Genomic DNA, 19696 nt, shown 5'->3' on the forward strand with positions numbered 1-19696 from the left:
ACCCGAGGTCAAGCCAGAAACCGGGCCTTAGGCTGTGGCGAGTTCTGAGCAGAATGACAAAGAGGGAGGAAGGTTTTGGATATGCTGCTGTCACCTTGGTAGGTCTTTTGTATGGTTAGTGTCCCTGGGTCTCCTGGCTTTGTGGTTTTCTCAATCCTAACCCTAGGCATAACCCTACCACCTAATCCTAACCCTAACCCGAGCCCCTAACCCTAACCCTAACCCTTGCAGAAAGAAGAAGAGGGAGCAAGGTTTTGGATGTGCTGTGCTTAACTTGGCCTGCCTTTCGCATGATCAGTGTCCCTGGAGCTCCTGGCTTTGTGGTTTTCTCAACCCTAACCCAAGGCGTAACCCTAACCCTATCCCTAACCCTACCTTGAGCCAGAAATCCGGCAGACTGTTGTGGCGAGTTCTGAGCAGAAAGAGGAAGAGGGAGCAAGGTTTTGGATGTGCTGCGGTCACCTTGGTATGCCTTTTGCATGGTGAGTACGCCTGGAGCTCCTGGCTTTGTGGTTTCCTCAACCCTAAACCTAGGCGTAAGCCTAACCCTAACCCTAACCCTAAACCAAACCCTAACCCTAACCCTAAACCAAACCCCAACCCTAACCCTAACCCTAGATCGAGCCAGAAACTGGGCCTTAGGCTGTGGCGAGTTCTGAGCAGAATGACGAAGAGGGAGCAAGGATTTGGATGTGCTGCGATCACCTTGGTAGGTCTTTTGCATGGTTAGTGTCCCTGGGTCCCCTGGCTTTGTGGTTTTCTCAATCCTAACCCTAGGCATAACCCGAACCCTAACCCCTAACCCTAACCCCTAACCCTAACCCAAGCCCCTAACCCTAACCCTAACCCTTGCAGAAAGAAGAAGAGGGAGCAAGGTTTTGGATGTGCCGTGCTTAACTTGGCCTGCCTTTCGCATGATCAGTGTCCCTGGAGCTCCTGGCTTTGTGGTTTTCTCAACCCTAACCCAAGGCGTAACACTAAACCCTAACCCCTAACCCTAACCCTAGGCGTAACCCTATCCCTAAACCTACCTTGAGCCAGAAATCTGGCAGAGGGTTGTGGCAAGTTCTGAGCAGAAAGAAGAAGAGGGAGCAAGGTTTGGGCTGTGTCCTCCTCACCTTGGTGTGCCTTTTGCATGCTGAGTATCCCTGGAGCTGCTGGCTTTGTGGTTTTCTCAAGCCTAACCCTAGGAGAACGCCTAACCCTAACCCTAACCATAGATTGAGCCACTAATCGGGCATCGGGCTGTTGTGAGTTCCGAGCAGAAAGAGGAAGAGGGTGGAAGGTTTTGATATGCCGTGCTTAAGTTGGCCTGCCTTTTGCATGGTTAGTTTCCCTGGGTCTCCTGGCTTTGTGGTTTTCTCAATCCTAAGCCTAGGCATAACCCTAAACCAAACCCTAACCCTAGCTCAAGCCAGAAACTGTGCCTCAGGCTGTGGCGAGTTCCGAGCACAATGACGAAGAGGGAGCAAGGTTTTGGATATGCTGCTGTCACCTTGGTAGGTCTTTTGCACGGTTAGTGTCCCTGGGTCTCCTGGCTTTGTGGTTTTCTCAATCCTAACCCTAGGCATAACCCGAACCCTAACCCTACCCCTAATCCTAACCCGAGCCCCTAACCCTAACCCTAACCCTTGCAGAAAGAAGAAGAGGGAGCAAGGTTTTGGATGTGCCATGCTTAACTTGGCCTGCCTTTCGCATGATCAGTGTCCCTGGAGCTCCTGGCTTTGTGGTTTTCTCAGCCTTAACCCTAGGCGTAACCCTATCCCTAACCCTAACCCAAGGCGTAACCCTATCCCTAACCCTACCTTGAGCCAGAAATCCGGCAGAGGGTTGTGGCAAGTTCTGAGCAGAATGACATAGAGGGAGCTAGGTTTGTCCTCCTCACCTTGGTATGCCTTTTGCATGCTGACTATCCCTGGAGCTCCTGGCTTTGTGGTTTTCTCAACCCTAAATCTAAGCCTATGCGTAACCCTGACCGTACCCCTACCTTGAGCCAGAAATCCAGCAGAGGGTTGTGGCGAGTTCTGAGCAGAATGACGAAGAGGGAGGAAGGTTTTGGATGTGCTGCGGTCCCCTTGGTATGTCTTTCGCATGGTGAGCACGCCTGGAGCTCCTGGCTTTGTGGTTTCCTCTACCCTAGCCCTAGTCGTTAGCCTAACCCTAACCCTAACCCTAGGCGTAACCCTAACCCTAACCCTAAACCAAACCCCAACCCTAACCCTAATCCTAGATCGAGCCAGAAACTGGGCCTTAGGCTGTGGCGAGTTCTGAGCAGAATGACGAAGAGGGAGCAAGGATTTGGATGTGCTGCGGTCACCTTGGTATGTCTTTTGCACTGTTAGTGTCCCTGGGTCTCCTGGCTTTGTGGTTTTCTCAATCCTAAGCCTAGGCATAACCCTAACCCTAACCCCTAACCCTAACTTGACCCCTAACCCTAACCCTAAGCCTTGCAGAAAGAAGAAGAGGGAGCAAGGTTTTGGATGTGCCGTGCTTAACTTGGCCTGCCTTTCGCATGATCAGTGTCCCTGGAGCTCCTGGCTTTGTGGTTTTCTGAACCCTAACCCAAGGCGTAACCCTATCCCTAACCCTACCTTGAGCCAGAAATCCGGCAGAGGGTTGTGGCAAGTTCTGAGCAGAATGACAAAGAGGGAGCAAGGTTTGGGCTGTGTCCTCCTCACCTTGGTATGCCTTTTGCATGCTGAGTATCCCTGGAGCTCCTGGCTTTGTGGTTTTCTCAACGCTAACCCTAGGAGAACGCCTAACCCTAACCCTAACCATAGATTGAGCCACTAATCGGGCATCGGTCTGTGGTGAGTTCCGAGCAGAAAGAGGAAGAGGGAGGAAGGTTTTGATATGCCATGCTTAAGTTGGCCTGCCTTTTGCATGGTATAGTGTCCCTGGGTCTCCTAGCTTTGTGGTTTTCTCAATCCTAACCCTAGGCATAACCCTAAACCCAGGCATAATATAAACCCCTAACCCTCACCCTAACCCGAACCCCTAACCCTAACCCTAACCCTTGCAGAAAGAAGAAGAGGGAGCAAGGTTTTGGATGTGCTGCGGTAACCTTGGTATGCCTTTTGCATGGTGAGTATGACTGAAGCTCCTGGCTTTGTGGTTTCCTCAACCCTAAACCTAGGCGTAAGCCTAACCCTAACCCTAATCCTAAACCATACCCTAACCCTAACCCTAAACCAAACCCCAACCCTAACCCTAACCCTAGCTCAAGCCAGAAACTGGGCCTTAGGCTGTGGCGAGTTCTGAGCAGAATGACGAAGAGGGAGCAAGGTTTTGGATGTGCCGTGCTTAACTTGGCCTGCCTTTCGCATGATCAGTGTCCCTTGAGCTCCTGGCTTTGTGGTTTTCTCAACCCTAACCCTAGGCATATCCCTAACCCCTAACCCTAACCCTAGGCGTACCCCTATCCCTAACCCTACCTTGAGCTAGGAGTCCGGCAGAGGATTGTGGCAAGTTCTGAGCAGAAAGAAGAAGAGGGAGCAAGGTTTGGGCTGTGTCCTCCTCCCCTTGGTATGCCTTTTGCATGCTGAGTATCCCTGGAGCTCCTGGCTTTGTGGTTTTCTCAAGCCTAACCCTAGAAGAACGCCTAACCCTAACCATAGATTGAGCCAGTGTCCTGGGTTGCAGTGTATTCTATTACCATCCCCATCAGCCGTTGAAATCAGGTGGGGCAGTGTTTCCTTGCCTCCTCCCCCCAGACTATCTTGCTGTTAATGGCCCATCATTGTCCTGCCGCATGACTCATAGATAACTCCCTCTGGACTATCATCTGTTAATGGGCCCAATCAACACCTGGCCTCATGACTCATTACCCCATTGTGAGATGCTCCACCCAGAGGGAGGAACCAAGCATCCCAGCGTGGATATAAGCTGAGGCTGAACACCAGAGAGGGGACCTTTCCACTGGATTTCCAGAGGACAGGAGCTACACAGTCACCACTGGACCTTCTGAGGAAGAGCAGACCCTCTTTTCTACAGGATCACCGCTTCAGAGGACTGCAGCCATAATTCTAGCAGACTGCTACCACCACCCTGCCTAACAGGGACTCAGGTTGTACCTTGACTCTGTCAGTTTGAACCAGTGTTTTCTTTTAGTTTTTTTTTTTTTTTTTTCATTTTCTTTAAACTTCCCCATTAAATTGTTATTCTGACTTGGTGACTCCCACTGGTTTGTTTTCAAACTAGTACAGCCAGTAATCGGGCATCGGGCTGTGGTGAGTTCTGAGCAGAAAGAGGAAGAGGGAGGAAGGCTTTGATATGCCATGCTTAAGTGGGCCTGCCTTTTGCATGGTTAGTGTCCCTGGGTCTCCTGGCTTTGTGGTTTTCTCAATCCTAACCCTAGGCATAACCCTAACCCTAACCCCTAACCCGAGCCCCTAACCCTAACCCTAACCCTTGCAGAAAGAAGAAGAGGGAGCAAGGTTTTGGATGTGCCACACTTAACTTGGCCTGCCTTTCGCATGATCAGTGTCCCTGGAGCTCCTGGCTTTGTGGTTTTCTCAACCCTAACCCTAGGCGTAACACTAACCCTAACCCTACCTTGAGCCAGAAATCCGGCAGAGGGTTGTGGCGAGTTCTGAGCAGAATGAGGAAGAGGGAGCCGGTTTTGGATGTGCTGCGGTCACCATGGCATGTCTTTTGCATAGTTAGTGTCCCTGGGACCCCTGGCTTTGTGGTTTTCTCAATCCTAAGCCTAGGCATAACCCGAACCCTAACCCTAACCCTAACCCCAAACCATAACCCAAGCCCCTAACCCTAACCCTAACCCTTGCAGAAAGAAGAAGAGGGAGCAAGGTTTTGGATGTGCCGTGCTTAACTTGGCCTGCCTTTCGCATGATCAGTGTCCCTTGAGCTCCTGGCTTTGTGGTTTTCTCAACCCTAACCCTAGGCATAACCCTAACCCCTAACCCTAACCCTACCTTGAGCCAGAAATCCGGCAGACTGTTGTGGCAAGTTCTGAGCAGAATGACAAAGAGGGAGCAAGGTTTGGGCTGTGTCCTCTTCACCTTGGTATGCCTTTTGCATGCTGAGTATCCCTGGAGCTCCTAGCTTTGTGGTTTTCTCAAGCCTAACCCTAGGAGAACGCCTAACCCTAACCCTAACCATAGATTGAGCCACTAATCGGGCATCGGGCTGTGGTGAGTTCCGAGCAGAAAGAGGAAGAGGGAGGAAGGTTTTGATATGCCATGCTTAAGTTGGCCTGCCTTTTGCATGGTTAGTGTCCCTGGGTCTCCTGGCTTTGTGGTTTCCTCAATCCTAAGCCTAGGCATAACCCTAACCCCTAAGCCTAACCCTAACCCGAGCCCCTAACCCTAACCCTAACCCTTGCAGAAAGAAGAAGAGGGAGCAAGGTTTTGGATGTGCCGCACTTAACTTGGCCTGCCTTTCGCATGATCAGTGTCCCTGGAGCTCCTGGCTTTGTGGTGTTCTCAACCCTAACCTTAACCCGAGCCGCAACACTAATCCTAACCCTACCTTGAGCCAGAAATCCAGCAGAGGGTTGTGGCGAGTTCTGAGCAGAATGACGAAGAGGGAGCAAGGTTTTGGATGTGCTACGGTCACCTTGGTATGTCTTTTGCATAGTGAGTATGCCGGGAGCTCCTGGCTTTGTGGTTTCCTCAACCCTAACCCTAGGCGTAACCCTAACCCTACCCCTAGCTCAAGCCAGAACCTGGGCATTAGGCTGTGGTGACTTCCGAGCAGAAAGACGAAGAGGGAGAAAGGTTTTGGATGCGCTGCGGTCACCTTGGTATGTCTTATGCATGGTTAGTGTCCCTGGGTCTCCTGGCTTTGTAGTTTTCTCGATCCTAACCCTAGGCATAACCCTAACCCTAACCCCTAACCCTAACCCTAAACCGAGCCCCTAACCCTAGGCATAACCCTAACCCTAACCCCTAACCCTAAACCGAGCCCCTAACCCTAACCCTAAACCTTGCAGAAAGAAGAAGAGGGAGCAAGGTTTTGGATGTGCCGTGCTTAACTTGGCCTGCCTTTCGCATGATCAGTGTCCCTGGAGCTCCTGGCTTTGTGGTTTTCTCAACCTTAACCCTAGGCGTAACCCTAACCCTAACCCTAACCCAAGGCGTAACCCTATCCCTAACCCTACCTTGAGCCAGAAATCTGGCAGAGGGTTGTCGCAAGTTCTGAGCCGAATGACAAAGAGGGAGCAAGGTTTGGGCTGTGTCCTCCTCACCTTGGTATGCCTTTTGCATGGTTAGTGTCCCTGGGTCACCTGGCTTTGTAGTTTTCTCAATGCTAACCCCACGCATAACCCTAACCCCAACCCAAACCATAACCCAAACCCGAGCCCCTAACCCTAACCCAAACCCTAGCTCAAGCAAGAAACAGGGCATTGGGCTGTGGAGAGTTCCGAGCAGAAAGAGGAAGAGGGAGCAAGGTTTTGATGTGCCGTGCTTAAGTTCGCCTACCTTTTGCATGGTTAGTGTCCCTGGATCTCCTGGCTTTGTGGTTTTCTCAATCCTAACCCTAGGCATAACCCTATCCCTAACCGTAACCCTAACCCAACCCTAACCCCTGACCCTAACCCTAACCCCTAACCCTAAACCTGGCCCCTATCCCGAACCCTAACCCTTGCAGAAAGAGGGAGCAAGGTTTTGATGTGCCGTGCATAAATTGGCCTGCCTTTTTCATGGTTAGTGTCCATGGGTCTCCTGGCTTTGTGGTCTACCCAACCCTAACCCTAGGCGTAACCCTAACCCTAACTCTAACCCTAGCTTGAGCCAGAAATCCCGCATTGGGCCGTGGAGAGTTCCGAGCAGAAAGAAGAACAGGGACCAAGGTTTTCACTGCGCCGTGCTCACCTTGACAAGCCGTTCTCATGGTGAGTATCCCTGGAGATCCTGGCTTTGTGGTTTTCTGAACCCTAACCCTAAGCATAACCCTAACACTAACCCTAACCCTAAACTGAGCCAGAAATCAGGCATTGGGCTGTGGTGAGTTCCGAGCAGAAAGAGGAAGAGGAAGCAAGGTTGCGATGCACCGTGCTTAACTTGTCGTGCCTTTCGCATGGTCAGTGTCCCTGGAGCTCCTGGTTTTGTGGTTTCCTCAACCCTAACCCTAGTCGTAACACTAACCCTAGGTGTAACCCTAACCCTAACCACTAACCCTAACCCTGACCCTAACCTTAACCCTAACCCTAAACCTGACCGCCAACCCTAACCCTAACCCTGGCAGAAAGAGGAAGAGGGAGCAAGGTTTTGATGTGCCGTGCATAAATTGGCCTGCCTTTTGCATGGTTAGTGTCCCCGGAGCTCCTGGCTTTGTGGTCTACCCAACCCTAACCTTAGCTGTAACCCTAACCCTAACTCTAACCCTAGCTTAAGCCAGAAATCCCGGACTGGGCCGTGGCAAGTTCCGAGCAGAAAGAAGAGGAAGCAAGGTTTTGACTGCGCCGTGCTCACCTTGAAAAGCCTTTCACATGGTGAGTATCCCTGGGTCTCCTGGCTTTGTGGTTTTCTCAATCCGAAGCCTAGGCATAAACCTAACCCTAACCTTAACCCTAACACTAACCCTAAATGTAGCCCAAACCCTAATCCAGCCAAAAGCCCTCACCCTAAGCCTAACTCTTACCTTAACTCAAACCCCTAAGGCCTAATCCTAACCCTAACCGCTAACCGCTAACCACTAACCCTAACCCTAACCCTAATTGCCTAAACCTAACACAGAACAAACCCTAACCCTAAGCCATAACTGTAACTTTAACCCTCAATCATAAACCTGACCATAACCCAAACCCAAGAAGAAAGAAGAAGAAGAAGAAGGTTTTGATATGCCATGCTTAACTTGGCCTGCCTTTCGCATGGTTAGTGTCCCTGGAGCCCCTGGCTTTGTGGTTTTCTCAATCCTAAGCCTAGCTATAACCCTAACACTAACCATAACCCTAACCCTAATGCGAAAACTAGGCGTAACCCTAACACTAACACTAACCCTAATCCTAACCCTGATGGCCTCACCCTAACCCAAACCTAACCCCAACCCTGACCATAACACAACACGAAACCTAACCTTAAGCCCTAACCCTAACCGTAATTCTAACCCTAACCCGAACCCCCAACCCCTAAGCCTAACCGCTAACCCTTAAGCCCCAACCTTAACCCTAACCCTAACCCAAATGTCTAACCCTAACCCTAAACCTAATGCCTAACCCTAACCCCTAACCCCTAACCCAAAACCCCTAACCCAAAACCCCTAACCCTAACCCCTAAACCCTAAATACCAACCCAACCCCAAAAATCCCCCAAAAATCCCCCCAAAAACCCAAAATCGCCCCACAATCCCCTCAGGATCCCCTAAAAAACCCTAAAAAACCCAAAATTCCCAAAAAAAAACCCCCAAACCCCCAAAATCCCTTCAGGACCCCTCTAAATCCCCAAAAAACCCCCAAAATGACCCCAAAAAACAACAACAACAACAACAACAAAAACAAGAAATCCAAAAAAAACCCCAAAATTCCCCCCAAAACCCCATAAAGCCCCAAAATCCCCTCAGGGCCCCCCAAAAACCTTAAATTCAAAAAAAATCCCCCCAAGTCCCCCTAAATCCAATAAAAATCCCCCAAAATTCCCCAAATCACCCAAATTCCCCCAAAGTTCCCTGAATTCCATCAACATCCCCCCGCATTTCCCCAAAATTCCCCAAAGTCCCCCCAAAAAAATCAAACAGCCCCCGAAAAATACCCTCAAAATAACCCCCAAAAAAACCCGAAAAACCAAAAATCCCCTCAGGACCCAAAAAAAACCCCACCAAAAGCCCCAAATTCCTCCAAAATTCCCAAAAACCACAAAAACCCAAAATCCCCTCAGGACGCCCCCCAAAAAAACCAATTTCCCCCAAAATTCCCCAAAAAACACCCAAAATTCCCCATAGAACCTTCCGGAGCCCCAAAGAACCTTCTGGAGCCCCGTAGAACCCAATGGAACCCCACAGAACCCCACAGAACCTTCTAGAACCCCACAGAGCTCCGTAGAACCCCATAGAACCCAATGGGGCCTCATAGAACCTTCTGGAGCCCCATAGAACTCAATGGGACCCCACAGAACCTTCTAGAAACCCATAGCAGTCACATAGAACTTTCTAGAGCCCCACAGTGCCTCAGAGAGCCCCACAGACCCCCATAGAACCCAATGGGACCCCACAGCACCCCGTAGAACCTTCTGGAGCCCCACAGAGCCCCATAGATCCCCACTGATTCCCACAGAGCCCCATAGACTCTTCCAGACCTCCATAGAACCCAATGGGACCCCACAGAATCTTCTAGAACACCACAGTGCCCCATAGAGCCCAATGGGACCCCACAGAACCTTCTAGAAACCCATAGAGCCCCATAGAACCCAGTGGAACCCCGTAGAACCTTCTGGAGCTCTACAACGCCCCATAGAACCCTACAGAACCTTCTAGAACCCCGCAGAGTCCCACAGCACCCCACAGAAACTTCTGGAGCCCCACAGCGCACCATAGATCCCCATAGATTCCCACAGTGCCCCATAGAATCTTCCAGAGCCCCACAGAACCCAATGGGACCCCATATACTCCCCCAGAGCCCCACAGAACCCAATGGGACCCCACAGAAGCTTCTGGATCCCCACAGCGCCCTATAGAGCCTTCTAGAACCCCACGGAACCCATTGGGACCCCATAGAACCTTCTGGAGCCCCATAAAACCCCACAGAGCCCCCCAGACCCTTCTGGAGCCCCACAGCACCTCACAGAACCTTCTAGAGCTCCACAGAGCCCAATGGGACCCCATAGAACCCAATGGAGCCCCATAGAACCCAATGGAACCCCACAGAACCTTCTGGAACCCCATAGAACCCCATAGAGCCCCCCAGAACCTTCTAGAGCACCATAGGACCCCACAGAGCCCCGTAGACCCCTGTAGAACCCCATAGAACCTTCTGGAGCCCTACAACACCCTATAGAACCTTCTAGAACCCCATATGACCCAATGGGACCCCACAGGCTCCCACAGAACCTTCTAGAGCCCCATAGAGCCCCACAGAACCCAATGGGGCCCCAAAGAACTTTCTAGAACCCCACAGAGCTCCATAGAACCCCATAGAACCTTCCGGAGCCCCACAGCACCCCATAGATCCCCACAGAGCCCCATAGAACTTTCCAGAGCCCCATAGAACCCAATGGGACCCCACAGAACCTTCTGGAGCCCTGCAGCCCCCCATAGACCCCCACAGGACCCCACAGAACCTTCTACAGCCCCATAAACCCCCATAGAACCTTCTAGAGCCCCGTAGAATCCCACAGCACCCCAGCAAACCTTCTGGAGGCCCACAGCGCCCCATGGAGCCCCACAGCACCTTCTGGAGCCCCATAATGGCCCACAGGACCCCACAGAACCCCACAGAGCCTTCTAGAACCCCATAGGACCCAATGGGACCCCATAGACTCCCATAGAACCTTCTACAGCCCCACAGAGCCGCACAGAACCCCATAGAACCCCCACAGAACCTTCTAGATCTCCACAGAACCCAATGGGATCCCATAGACCCCCACAGCGCCTCATAGAACCTTCTGGAACCCCATAGAACCCCATAGAGCCCCACAGAACCTTCTAGGACTCCACAGAGCCCCATAGAACCCAATGCTCAGCATTTTATTCCCTATCGACCTCGCAGCCTTTCCCGTGCTGATCGTTTTAACCAGCAGCGCTGCCCCGACGGTCCCGCGGTGCAGCTCTTTTAGTGACACGGGGCAGGGGCCACTCCTGCAGCAGTACTTTTACAATATTTCTTCGACCATTGTCAACATTTTATTCCGCTCACACTTGCCCAGGTGTTCCCGTGACTCTTTTTACCAGCGCCGCCCCGCCGTGGGTCCCGCGGTGCAGCTCCCTTAGTGACACGGGGCAGGGGCCGAGAGCCCTCTAGGTGCGGCTCCTCTATAGCACTTTACCGTTTTCTATTTTATTTCATTGACACCTCGCGCGTTGCGCCGGGCGCCTCATTCGGGGACATGCGCCGGCTCCCACAGCGCCCCGCCCGCCGCCGCTCCCCGGGGGCCTCCCCGCTGCTCTCGGGAGATCGCACACCGCACGCGGCCCAAGCCCCGTCTCGCCGACGGCACTCACCACCCGCCGCCCGCCGCCGCGTTCTCCCGCTCCCTACCGGCACGAAGCGGCGCTGCCGATGACGGAGCCGATGCGCGGCTGCCACGCCGCTCTCTCCGCGCCTCAGGGCCGGCGCCTTCGGCCGCACAGGGCGGCGTCCCCGCATCCGGGCCAGCCCGCGGAGCTCCTGCCGCCGCCGCCGCCGCCCCCCGACTGAGGGGCCGCGACGCCGGCGCCCCCTTTTATACTCCGCACCCCCTTTTCCCACCACTGCCGCGGTGGGCTCCCCCCGCCTCAAAACCGCCCAGAAGCGCCCGAGGCGGGATATCCCCCGCGCCGGAATCCCTCCTGTCCTGGAAAAGGTAAGCTAAAAAAAAAAAAAAAAAAAGAACTCCGAGCTTTCCACAAATGTCCCAAAAAACGAAGCAGCTGTGAGGGGCTTCGAGCTGTGCCTGTGCCTGGTCCCTCAGGAAACGGCGCTTTCCATTGGCTGCCGGAGTGGCCAGGGCTCCTATTGGCTGCCGCACGATCCGCAGCCCCCGGGCAGCTGCTGCTGGGGGCCTCGACAGGCGGGCTGCCGCCGGAGCAGGACACACGGCAACGCCAGCAGGCGTCCAGCGGTGCTCGGTGTCTGTCGGCGTTTGCAGTTCAGACAGACAAATTGAATCCAAATTGCCGGCGATTTCCACCACCTGCTATTTCTCCTCTGTTTTCCTGGATGGATTTGACAGCGCTTTCTTCCCCCCCCCAGAGTTGGAAAGCAAAATGCTCAGCTGCCCCTTGGCCATCTCCGCTTCCTTCCACAGCTCCAGCCTTGTCCCTCTTTCTCTCCCCTTTACTTTGCACCAGGTTCTCCCTCCTCCTTTCCCAGGCAGGTCGCAGCAGAGACATTTCACCCACCGGCACCACCTGCTTCCTCTCACTCCGTCCCAGTTTGCCCACTTTGAACTACTGTAGCCGCCTGCCCGCGGAGCCGGACCCGCCGCGCGCCTGGGTAATGGTGGCGTGAATTATCGCAGGGATTATTGGGGTGGGCTGGGCCTGGCCAGGTGCCTGGTGGCAGCAAAACCGCTCTGTCCCTCTCCTCCTCACCCTGGGCAGGGAACAGAACACATCAGGAAAGACTTGAGGATCGGGAAAAGGGCACAGAGAGATCGCTCACGGGTCACTGGAGCAAGAGACACGACTGGGGGGAATAAATTGAATTTCTTGTCAAACAAATCAGAGCAAGAGAATGAGAGGTAAAGCTGCAGGGGTTCAAGCCTAGGAACGAGGACTTTTTCCTCGGCAGCTCGCAGCTGCACGAGGGGGATAAAGGATCCCCCGGGGCCCCCGAGCAGCGGCTCTGCCCCTCCTCAATGGGGATGTGTCCAGACCCGCGGGTCCATCCCGGGCTTTGGGGGGCAAGAGCGGAGCAGGCGCTGAGCTGCTCCATGGAGCTTCCAGCCCCTGTTTGATCTGTCGGGGCGTGACACAGTCACTGCTGGGCGTCCGTCGGCGCTCGGTGTCTGTCGGAGTTTGCAATCCCGACAGATAAATTGAGTCCAAACCGGCAGCGCCAGCTCATCTTTACTGTTCTTTTTCAATTTCTTAACGGATTAAGGGAAAACTCCCTTTAGTCACCATTTCAAAGCCTTGAATCAAGGGGAAAGCAGAGGTTCCCTCTCAATTTAGACCCGTAATTGATGCATAAGGAGGGTCTCCCCTAAATTTAAACCCAAATAAAAAGTGAGTCAAGGGGGAGTTTTGCTCAAATTAGCCTCTTAAAATGAGGGGAAATGCAGCTTCCTCTTCAATTTCCCTCAAGAAACACCATTTTGGGGGCTTTTGGACACATTTTTCCTCTATGAAGGTCTCTTCAAATAAGGGTCCCCCTCGATGAATCTCTTATAATGGCACATAAAGAGGTTCTTCTCAAGGGAAGCCCTTTAAAACCAGGGACGATGGTGTTTTGCCCTCAATTTTAACCTTAAGATGATGAAAATGGGGCGGTTTCCCTCAATTCAAATCCATCAAACAGCACCATAAAGGCTTTCTTCTTCCATTTAGATACGAAAATAATGGAAAACAGTGATTCCCTGCCAACTGAGATACAAAATCATGAAAACGTTGTGTGTTCCTTCAATTGAGACCCTCCAAATCGTAGATGAAGTGGGATCCTCCTAAGTTCAAACGCAATTACAGAAACTGAGTGTTTGCCCCTCCATTTAAATCCTTTTTCTTCTTGTACCACCCCCCCCCTTTTTTTTTTTGGGGGGGGGGGAGGGCGGGGCACTGGGAGCACTTCCTCCGCCTCACTGGTCGCACTTGGGGCTGCTGCACGTTGGAGAGTGGTGGGAAGTTTCCTCCCAGTTCCCTCCCAGTGTTCCCAGTATCCCTTCCAGTGCTCCCACTGGCAGAACACTGGGGGACACTGCATGGTCTGATGATGGGGGGGTGCATTGTCGAGGATCACAGAGGGGCCCGGGGGGTCCCAGGCGTCCTTGGGGGGGTTCCAGGTTCAGCAGTAGGATTTTTCTGACTATGAGTGAGCTGTGTGGCCTTTGGAGGTGTCCCTTCCTCTCCTGCTCACAACAGAGCAGCTCAGAGGTGCTTTGGCTCCTGAACGTTTCAATTTAGGCCCCCAAAGAGAAGAGGAGCTGCTGCCCACATTACACCTTACAGCTCTGCCAAGGGGCATCTAACCCCATGTGTGCTCAGGAGGTGGGGATGCAAACCCCAAATCCCATTCCCACCTCCCTCTGCAGTCCTTTAAGGGGTTCCTCTAGTCTGGAAAACCAGTCCCATAACTACAGTAAACCCAGAGTCTCCTGAGTGAGAAACCACGTACTTGTAATTGCTCTGCAATAGCCTCATCCCACCTCCAGCAGCCCCTGGGAAGCTGCAGGCAAGAACACCTAACCTGGTAAGCAACTCAATTTCTTGGCAGATTTCCAGGGCAATGCAAAAACATTTCAAAGTATTTTTTCAAAACATCTGCTTCTTGTCCTTTAATGCAAAATAGTGATTCCATACCAGTCCTAAGAAGAACAGGCCCAGAGAAGACCTTGCTCTCTACAACTCCCTGACAGGAGGGTGTAGCCAGGTGAGGATTGGCTGCTTCTCCCAAGCAACCAGTAACAGGACAAGAGGAAATGGCCTCAAGCTGCACCAGGGTTGGACATCAAGAGGACTTTCTTCCTGGAAAGCGTGGTCAGGCCTTGGCAGGGGCTGCCCAGGGAGGTTTGGAGTCCCCGTTCCTGGAGGTGTCCGAGGAACACCTGGACATGGCACTCAGTGCTCTGGGCTGGGTGACAAGGTAGGGATTGGGCACATGTTGGACTTGATGACCTTAGAGGGCTTTTCCAACCTCAGTGGTTCTGTGGTTCTCATTATTCCAAATTCATTTGCAAAAGCTCTCACACCTCTAGTCACACCTTAGCAGGTGTGTAGGCCCAAGCTCATACATTTGAGAGATTTACTGCCTCCAGTGGGATCTACACCACAATTTCAGGAAGAGGCAAGACTTCGGCCATTAGGAGAGAAAACTTTGCAAAAGCATTCCCTGGAGAGACATCCTGAAGGAAGGTGCCTCCCCCTCTTCTGACCACAGAGGGAGCTGAGTCTCCAGGGTTAATTCTAAAACTTCCAAGCTCCAAGTCTGACTCCCAGAAATTTTATTGGCCCCGCATCCCAGCACAATACTCAGACCTCACACGTCGAGGAAAAAAGCAGTGCAGATTAAATAATTAATGCTTCTGGGTACTGTTCTCCCTCTAAACTACACACAATCCCAAAGGAACAAAACCCTTAAAGAAGATGGATTGCTCTTGCTAGCAGGAGAAATCTGACAGGGACATACTTCATCATTCTGCCAAGGCTTTGTCAAACACCTCAGCTCCTCCACTTCAGGGAATAAGAAGTGGCTTATAAGAAGTTTTTTTATGTCAGTGAGCATGTTATTAGGGATTAATCTCACACTGGAAAACAGTCTTCATACTCTACTGCATCACCCAAAGAGTTTGGAGGCTGCTGCCTAGTGAGCTCCTGAATTGTATCTTCCTTGTCAATCTTATCAGCCCCTTGTTTGATTGTAAAAACATAAACAAAATGCAGCAAGCATTGGCCCAACGGCTCAGGACTTGCATACTTCCAAAGAGAGGGAGAAAAAAGAGTGTTTCTCCCAAATCACAGAGTTTAAAAGTTCATGTTATTTACATATATTTTTAAAAGAAAAAGAGGAACAGTAAAATATCAGTTACTGTGCCAGTGGTGCTCCACTCTATTTCTGTTCTCTTCTTCCACTTGTAGCATCTCTAAGAATACTTTAAAACCAGCCAACCAACCAAAACAACAACAAAAAGCCAACGTTGAATTGAAGCTGAACAAGAAGCAATCTGGCTGCTGGCTTGTGAGCACTCCACTGCCTGAGTTCCAGTAAGGGAGTTTATCCTCTCCACAGTTTTGAGCCAGATCCCAAAGTACTGAGCATCAGTTTTTAGCTTTTTTAAGAATTTAACTGTAAGAAAAGCTGCTGGGGAGGGCCATGCTCCAGGCACATCCATGGGATTTCACCTGTGCAGCTCTCTAACCTGAACTTGTGTCTTTACCTTGCTGGGCTTGGCTCAGGCATTTCTTGAGGGGAAGGCCCTGCACTGATCAAAGCATGTACTGACCTCAGATAGACAGCTTCTGTCAGTGTGGATCTATCCTAAATGGACCATTTCCCAAAGTAATTCAAGTGCCTAAATTTCACTTACTCAAAACTGCTTTTAAAGAAACCGGGTTTAACACACTCCGTTCCTAAGCAACTACTGGGCAGCGCTCCTTCACTCCCTGTCAGTGTTATTCTCTGACCCTTGGAGAAAGGCTTTAAAGCAACAAAGGGCTTGTTAAGCACCAATAATTTACTCAGTCAAGAATTCAAATCAATAGCAAGGGCAGAGCCTGACTTCAAAACCTATTTTAAAACAGAATTTAAAAGCAGTTGCATTGCCAATTGACAAGATTAGAAAGGTTTCCTTAGCAGTTGTGATTACAAAGTAATGAACTGTGCAGGGAGAAGACTGAACATGGAGCAGGTAGGGGGCAGGGGGGAAGAAGGGGGAAACCTTCATTTGCACTGTGGGTTTTTAACCATCATGGTCGCATCTCAAGGACCTGCAGAAACCAGTCTAATCTCAAAAAAGGAAAAGCTTCCTGGATATTTTTCATTTCAGCAAGAGCCTAAGGAAGCCCTCAGCAGCAGGAGATTGGAATAACTGCAATCCCTTAAGCAAAGGGAGCAGGGTGTGCTCCTCAAAGCCAGACCTTCATCCACAGCACCCAGAATGTAGCAAAACAAGGATACAACAAAGCCTTAAGTGGGGAATGGGTTATCAAGGGTTTTATAAGGAAAGAACGAGGTCTGAAAAACAGGACCTGGAGGGTGAGAGAGGAAAGACATAGTGAGATAGCTGAGGCCTCTTGGAAAAAAAAAAAAGGGGGAAAAAGGTCGGGATTAAATTCTAACTCAGCTGGAGCTGATCTTAAATGTAATAGGGGGAAATGGCAGCAAGAGGAGACTTCTGTATAGCAGCAAAGTACTGGGATAAATTCACTATAGAAACTGAGAAATCTTTATCAGCAGCAGCTCTCTGCAAAGAGATCAGGCATCCATTCCTCATGGCAAAGCAGGGCACAGGGAATTGGGCCAGATAACCTCCCCAGACTGATCCCAGCCCTAATTTCAAAAAATTGCACAAAAATGTAATTGTGCATTAACACAGCAAAGTCTTCTTTCCAGCTTATTAGGCTTTGAGATGCCTTAGATTGAGATGCAAACCCAGCTCCTACCACTGTGCTCTGCTCGGACTCTCCCCCCCTTTCCCCGACCCAATCTCCTGAGCAACCAACAGCTCGCAAGGAGCCGGCACCCCTGGAATTTCACACTCAGCATCTCTTCCAAGCTCAACAGGTGAACAAACAGGTACTCCAACACCTCCTTCCTTTGTACTTCGGGCAGCACAGACCCACTGGAAGAAACTGGAATCCAAGGGCAGATGTAAACATGGGACTCCCACTTGCCACTGTCTCCACCCGTTCTCCAGCTCAGCCCTGCACTGCGAAACAAAAGACAACAAACATTTAAAAAACATCCTTGAGGTGTCTTGAGGATGCCCAGGCCTGGAAGAAAGGCCTTCCCATCACCCTCTTGGCCTTTTCCCACTCTGAGGAACTGTGAAAATGCACATCCACACCCAAGCTGGACAGCCTGGGATGTTTTCTGCACACCAAATGCCACAGTCCCGAGCACCAGGAGCCTGAAGATGCCCTGGATTGCAATTCACAGCCTCAGTGAACCCTGCACAGGACAGCCAAGTCGTTTGTGTGCAGAAGAAATAAAAGTTGCTATTTTTAGTAATTAAAATACTCGTGGGAGTTATTGGCTGCTTACACCAGTGGGCTTCATAGGGCCTCCCATACTTACGGATTTATCAGAAGCAGTTTCAAGTTCCTTCCTTTTGGACTCCAACTCCAAATGGGAAACTTCTCACGAGTGCTCCTGAGAGAGTCAAGTGGAACTTCAGGAGCTCAGGAAAGCGACTCCCTCCCCTGAGTCCTGTCTCACCTGCCCGAGCACCCGGTGCTTTTATACCACCTCTCTCCCTGCTTTCCACGTTCATTTAAATGTAAGAAACCTGCACGTTCTCGCTCCAGCACCAGCCGCGTCTTCCCTGCGCCCGCACACTGCCGCCCCTGCTCAGGCGCTGCTCCCCTCGGTTGCGCTGCCCCTTGCCACGGGGCCGAGGTGGGACAAACTCCAGGTTTTGTTTCCCAGGAAAGGCTCTGCAGGGAGGTCCCGCCGTGCCGCCCGCAAGCCCCGGCCCCGGCCCCAGCCCCGCAGCTCCTCCCCGGCTCCGCGCCCGCGCCGGGACCGCCTTCACCCCGCGCAGCCCCCGCCGCCCGCTCCCGCCCGGCTCTGCTCCGGGGCCGCCCCCCCTCGGGTCTTTTCCCGGCACACGCTGCGTCGCCGTTCTCCGCTCACTTTCCACCCCGCTGCAGCCACAGCAACAGCCGCCCTCCTCCATTGTCACCACAACCCTCGCCCACCGCTGCCGCAGCCGGGAACCGAACCCGGCGCTCCCAAGCCGCTCCCGGGCAGCGCCCGACGGTACCCACAGAGCAACAGCACCGGGCGGGTAAAGCCAGTGCGCATGCGCAGCGCTGCCCGGCTCCGCCCCGCCCTTCAACACCACATGACGTAACCAGGCACAGCACTGCTCCTGCGCTTCCCTTCCCACAACACCGCGCATGCTCAGCATTGTTTCCATTTCTCCCTTAATGACCACACAACGAAGGGCTTCCCCCGCTGATCAGTGCGCATGCGCAGCCCTCCTAGCGGCAGTACTGCTTTTCGGCCAGCAGGTGGCACCAGCGATGCGCCCAAGTCAGTGCGCATGCGTGCCTTTCTTGGCCGCAGTACCACCTTGAGCCAGCAGGCGGCACCAGCGAGTCACCCAGCAGTGCTCGCGCGCCTCCCTGCCGAGGGCGGGAGCGCCGCTCGCGGAGCGGGAATGCGGAAATGGGGCTGGAGTTTTTTCGATGTTTTATTGCATTCTCTACACAGAGCTTGAGAGAGAGAGAGAACTGGCAGGAGAAGGGAATGAAGACAGCACAAGTCAGAGCAGGATGGGCAGATGGAGCCCTGAGGGAGAAGAAACCCTGAGCCAGTCTTGTTTTAGAGACTCCTGATGCACTCTGTGGCAGAAATAGGAAGACTTTTATTACTACAGCAAGATCACGCAGGGGGAGGAAAATCAGCAGGGAGGAAAACAGAGAGTAAAAACTTGAGAGTTTTTGGACAGGGAGGAGTATAAATTCTCCAGATGTCCGTCAGACAAAAGCCTCTAACAGGCTCAAAGCAGTAAAACCAAAACTTATTTGCAAAGTTGACTTTTGCCACCCCCCCTCAAAGTCCTGCTGGAACAGCCAGTGCAGGACCAGTCCCCACTGGTGCAGGACCAGTCCTCACTGGTGCAGGACCAGTCCCCACCAATCCCCACATACCTTTTTTTCTTAACCGGGACATTACCGGGACAGACTGGGACACCCCGGGACACCCCGGGACACACCAGGACACCCCAGGACACACCAGGACACACCAGGACAGGCTGGCAGAGCAGGCAGCGCTTGACCTGCAGAGGAGCAGCTTTGGGGTGACCCAGCTGGGGCCGCCCAGGGCCTGAAGGGGCCGCAGGAAAAGATGGAGAAAGAGGATTTCCAAGGGACGGAGGGACAGGACACAGGGAATGGCTTCCCAGTGCCAGAGGGCAGTGATGGATGGGAGGTTGGGAATTGGGAATTCCTGGCTGGGGGGGGGGGGGGGAGGCCCTGGCAGAGTTTGCCCAGAGCAGCTGTGGCTGCCCCTGGATCCCTGGCAGTGCCCAGGGCCAGGCTGGACATTGGGGCTTGGAGCAGCCTGGGACAGTGGAAGGTGTCCCTGCCATGGCAGAGCTGGCACTGGATGGGCTTTAAGGCCCTTCCAACCTAAACCATCCTGGGATTCTGGGATTGTTATAAATGTACTGTGGTGTTGGCTTTTCGCATGTTCCATCATTGTTATGGATGGATTGTGATGTTG

At 52.4% G+C, this 19696-nt stretch overlaps 1 long non-coding RNA gene across 1 annotated transcript; it reads right to left on the reverse strand.

Annotated features, from left to right (window-relative positions):
* Positions 1 to 16958: 16958 nt before the first annotated feature.
* LOC309580180 lies at positions 16959 to 18233 on the reverse strand. The gene is made up of 3 exons (XR_014226963.1): positions 18101 to 18233; positions 17543 to 17617; positions 16959 to 17174 (listed from the first exon to the last, which is right to left on the reverse strand). It is a non-coding gene; the product is annotated as an uncharacterized lncRNA (long non-coding RNA).
* Between the last annotated feature and the right edge of the window lie 1463 nt (positions 18234 to 19696).

Source organism: Coloeus monedula (genome assembly GCF_965178545.1).
Source record: "Coloeus monedula genome assembly, chromosome: 19".
Classification (NCBI taxonomy): domain Eukaryota; kingdom Metazoa; phylum Chordata; class Aves; order Passeriformes; family Corvidae; genus Coloeus; species Coloeus monedula.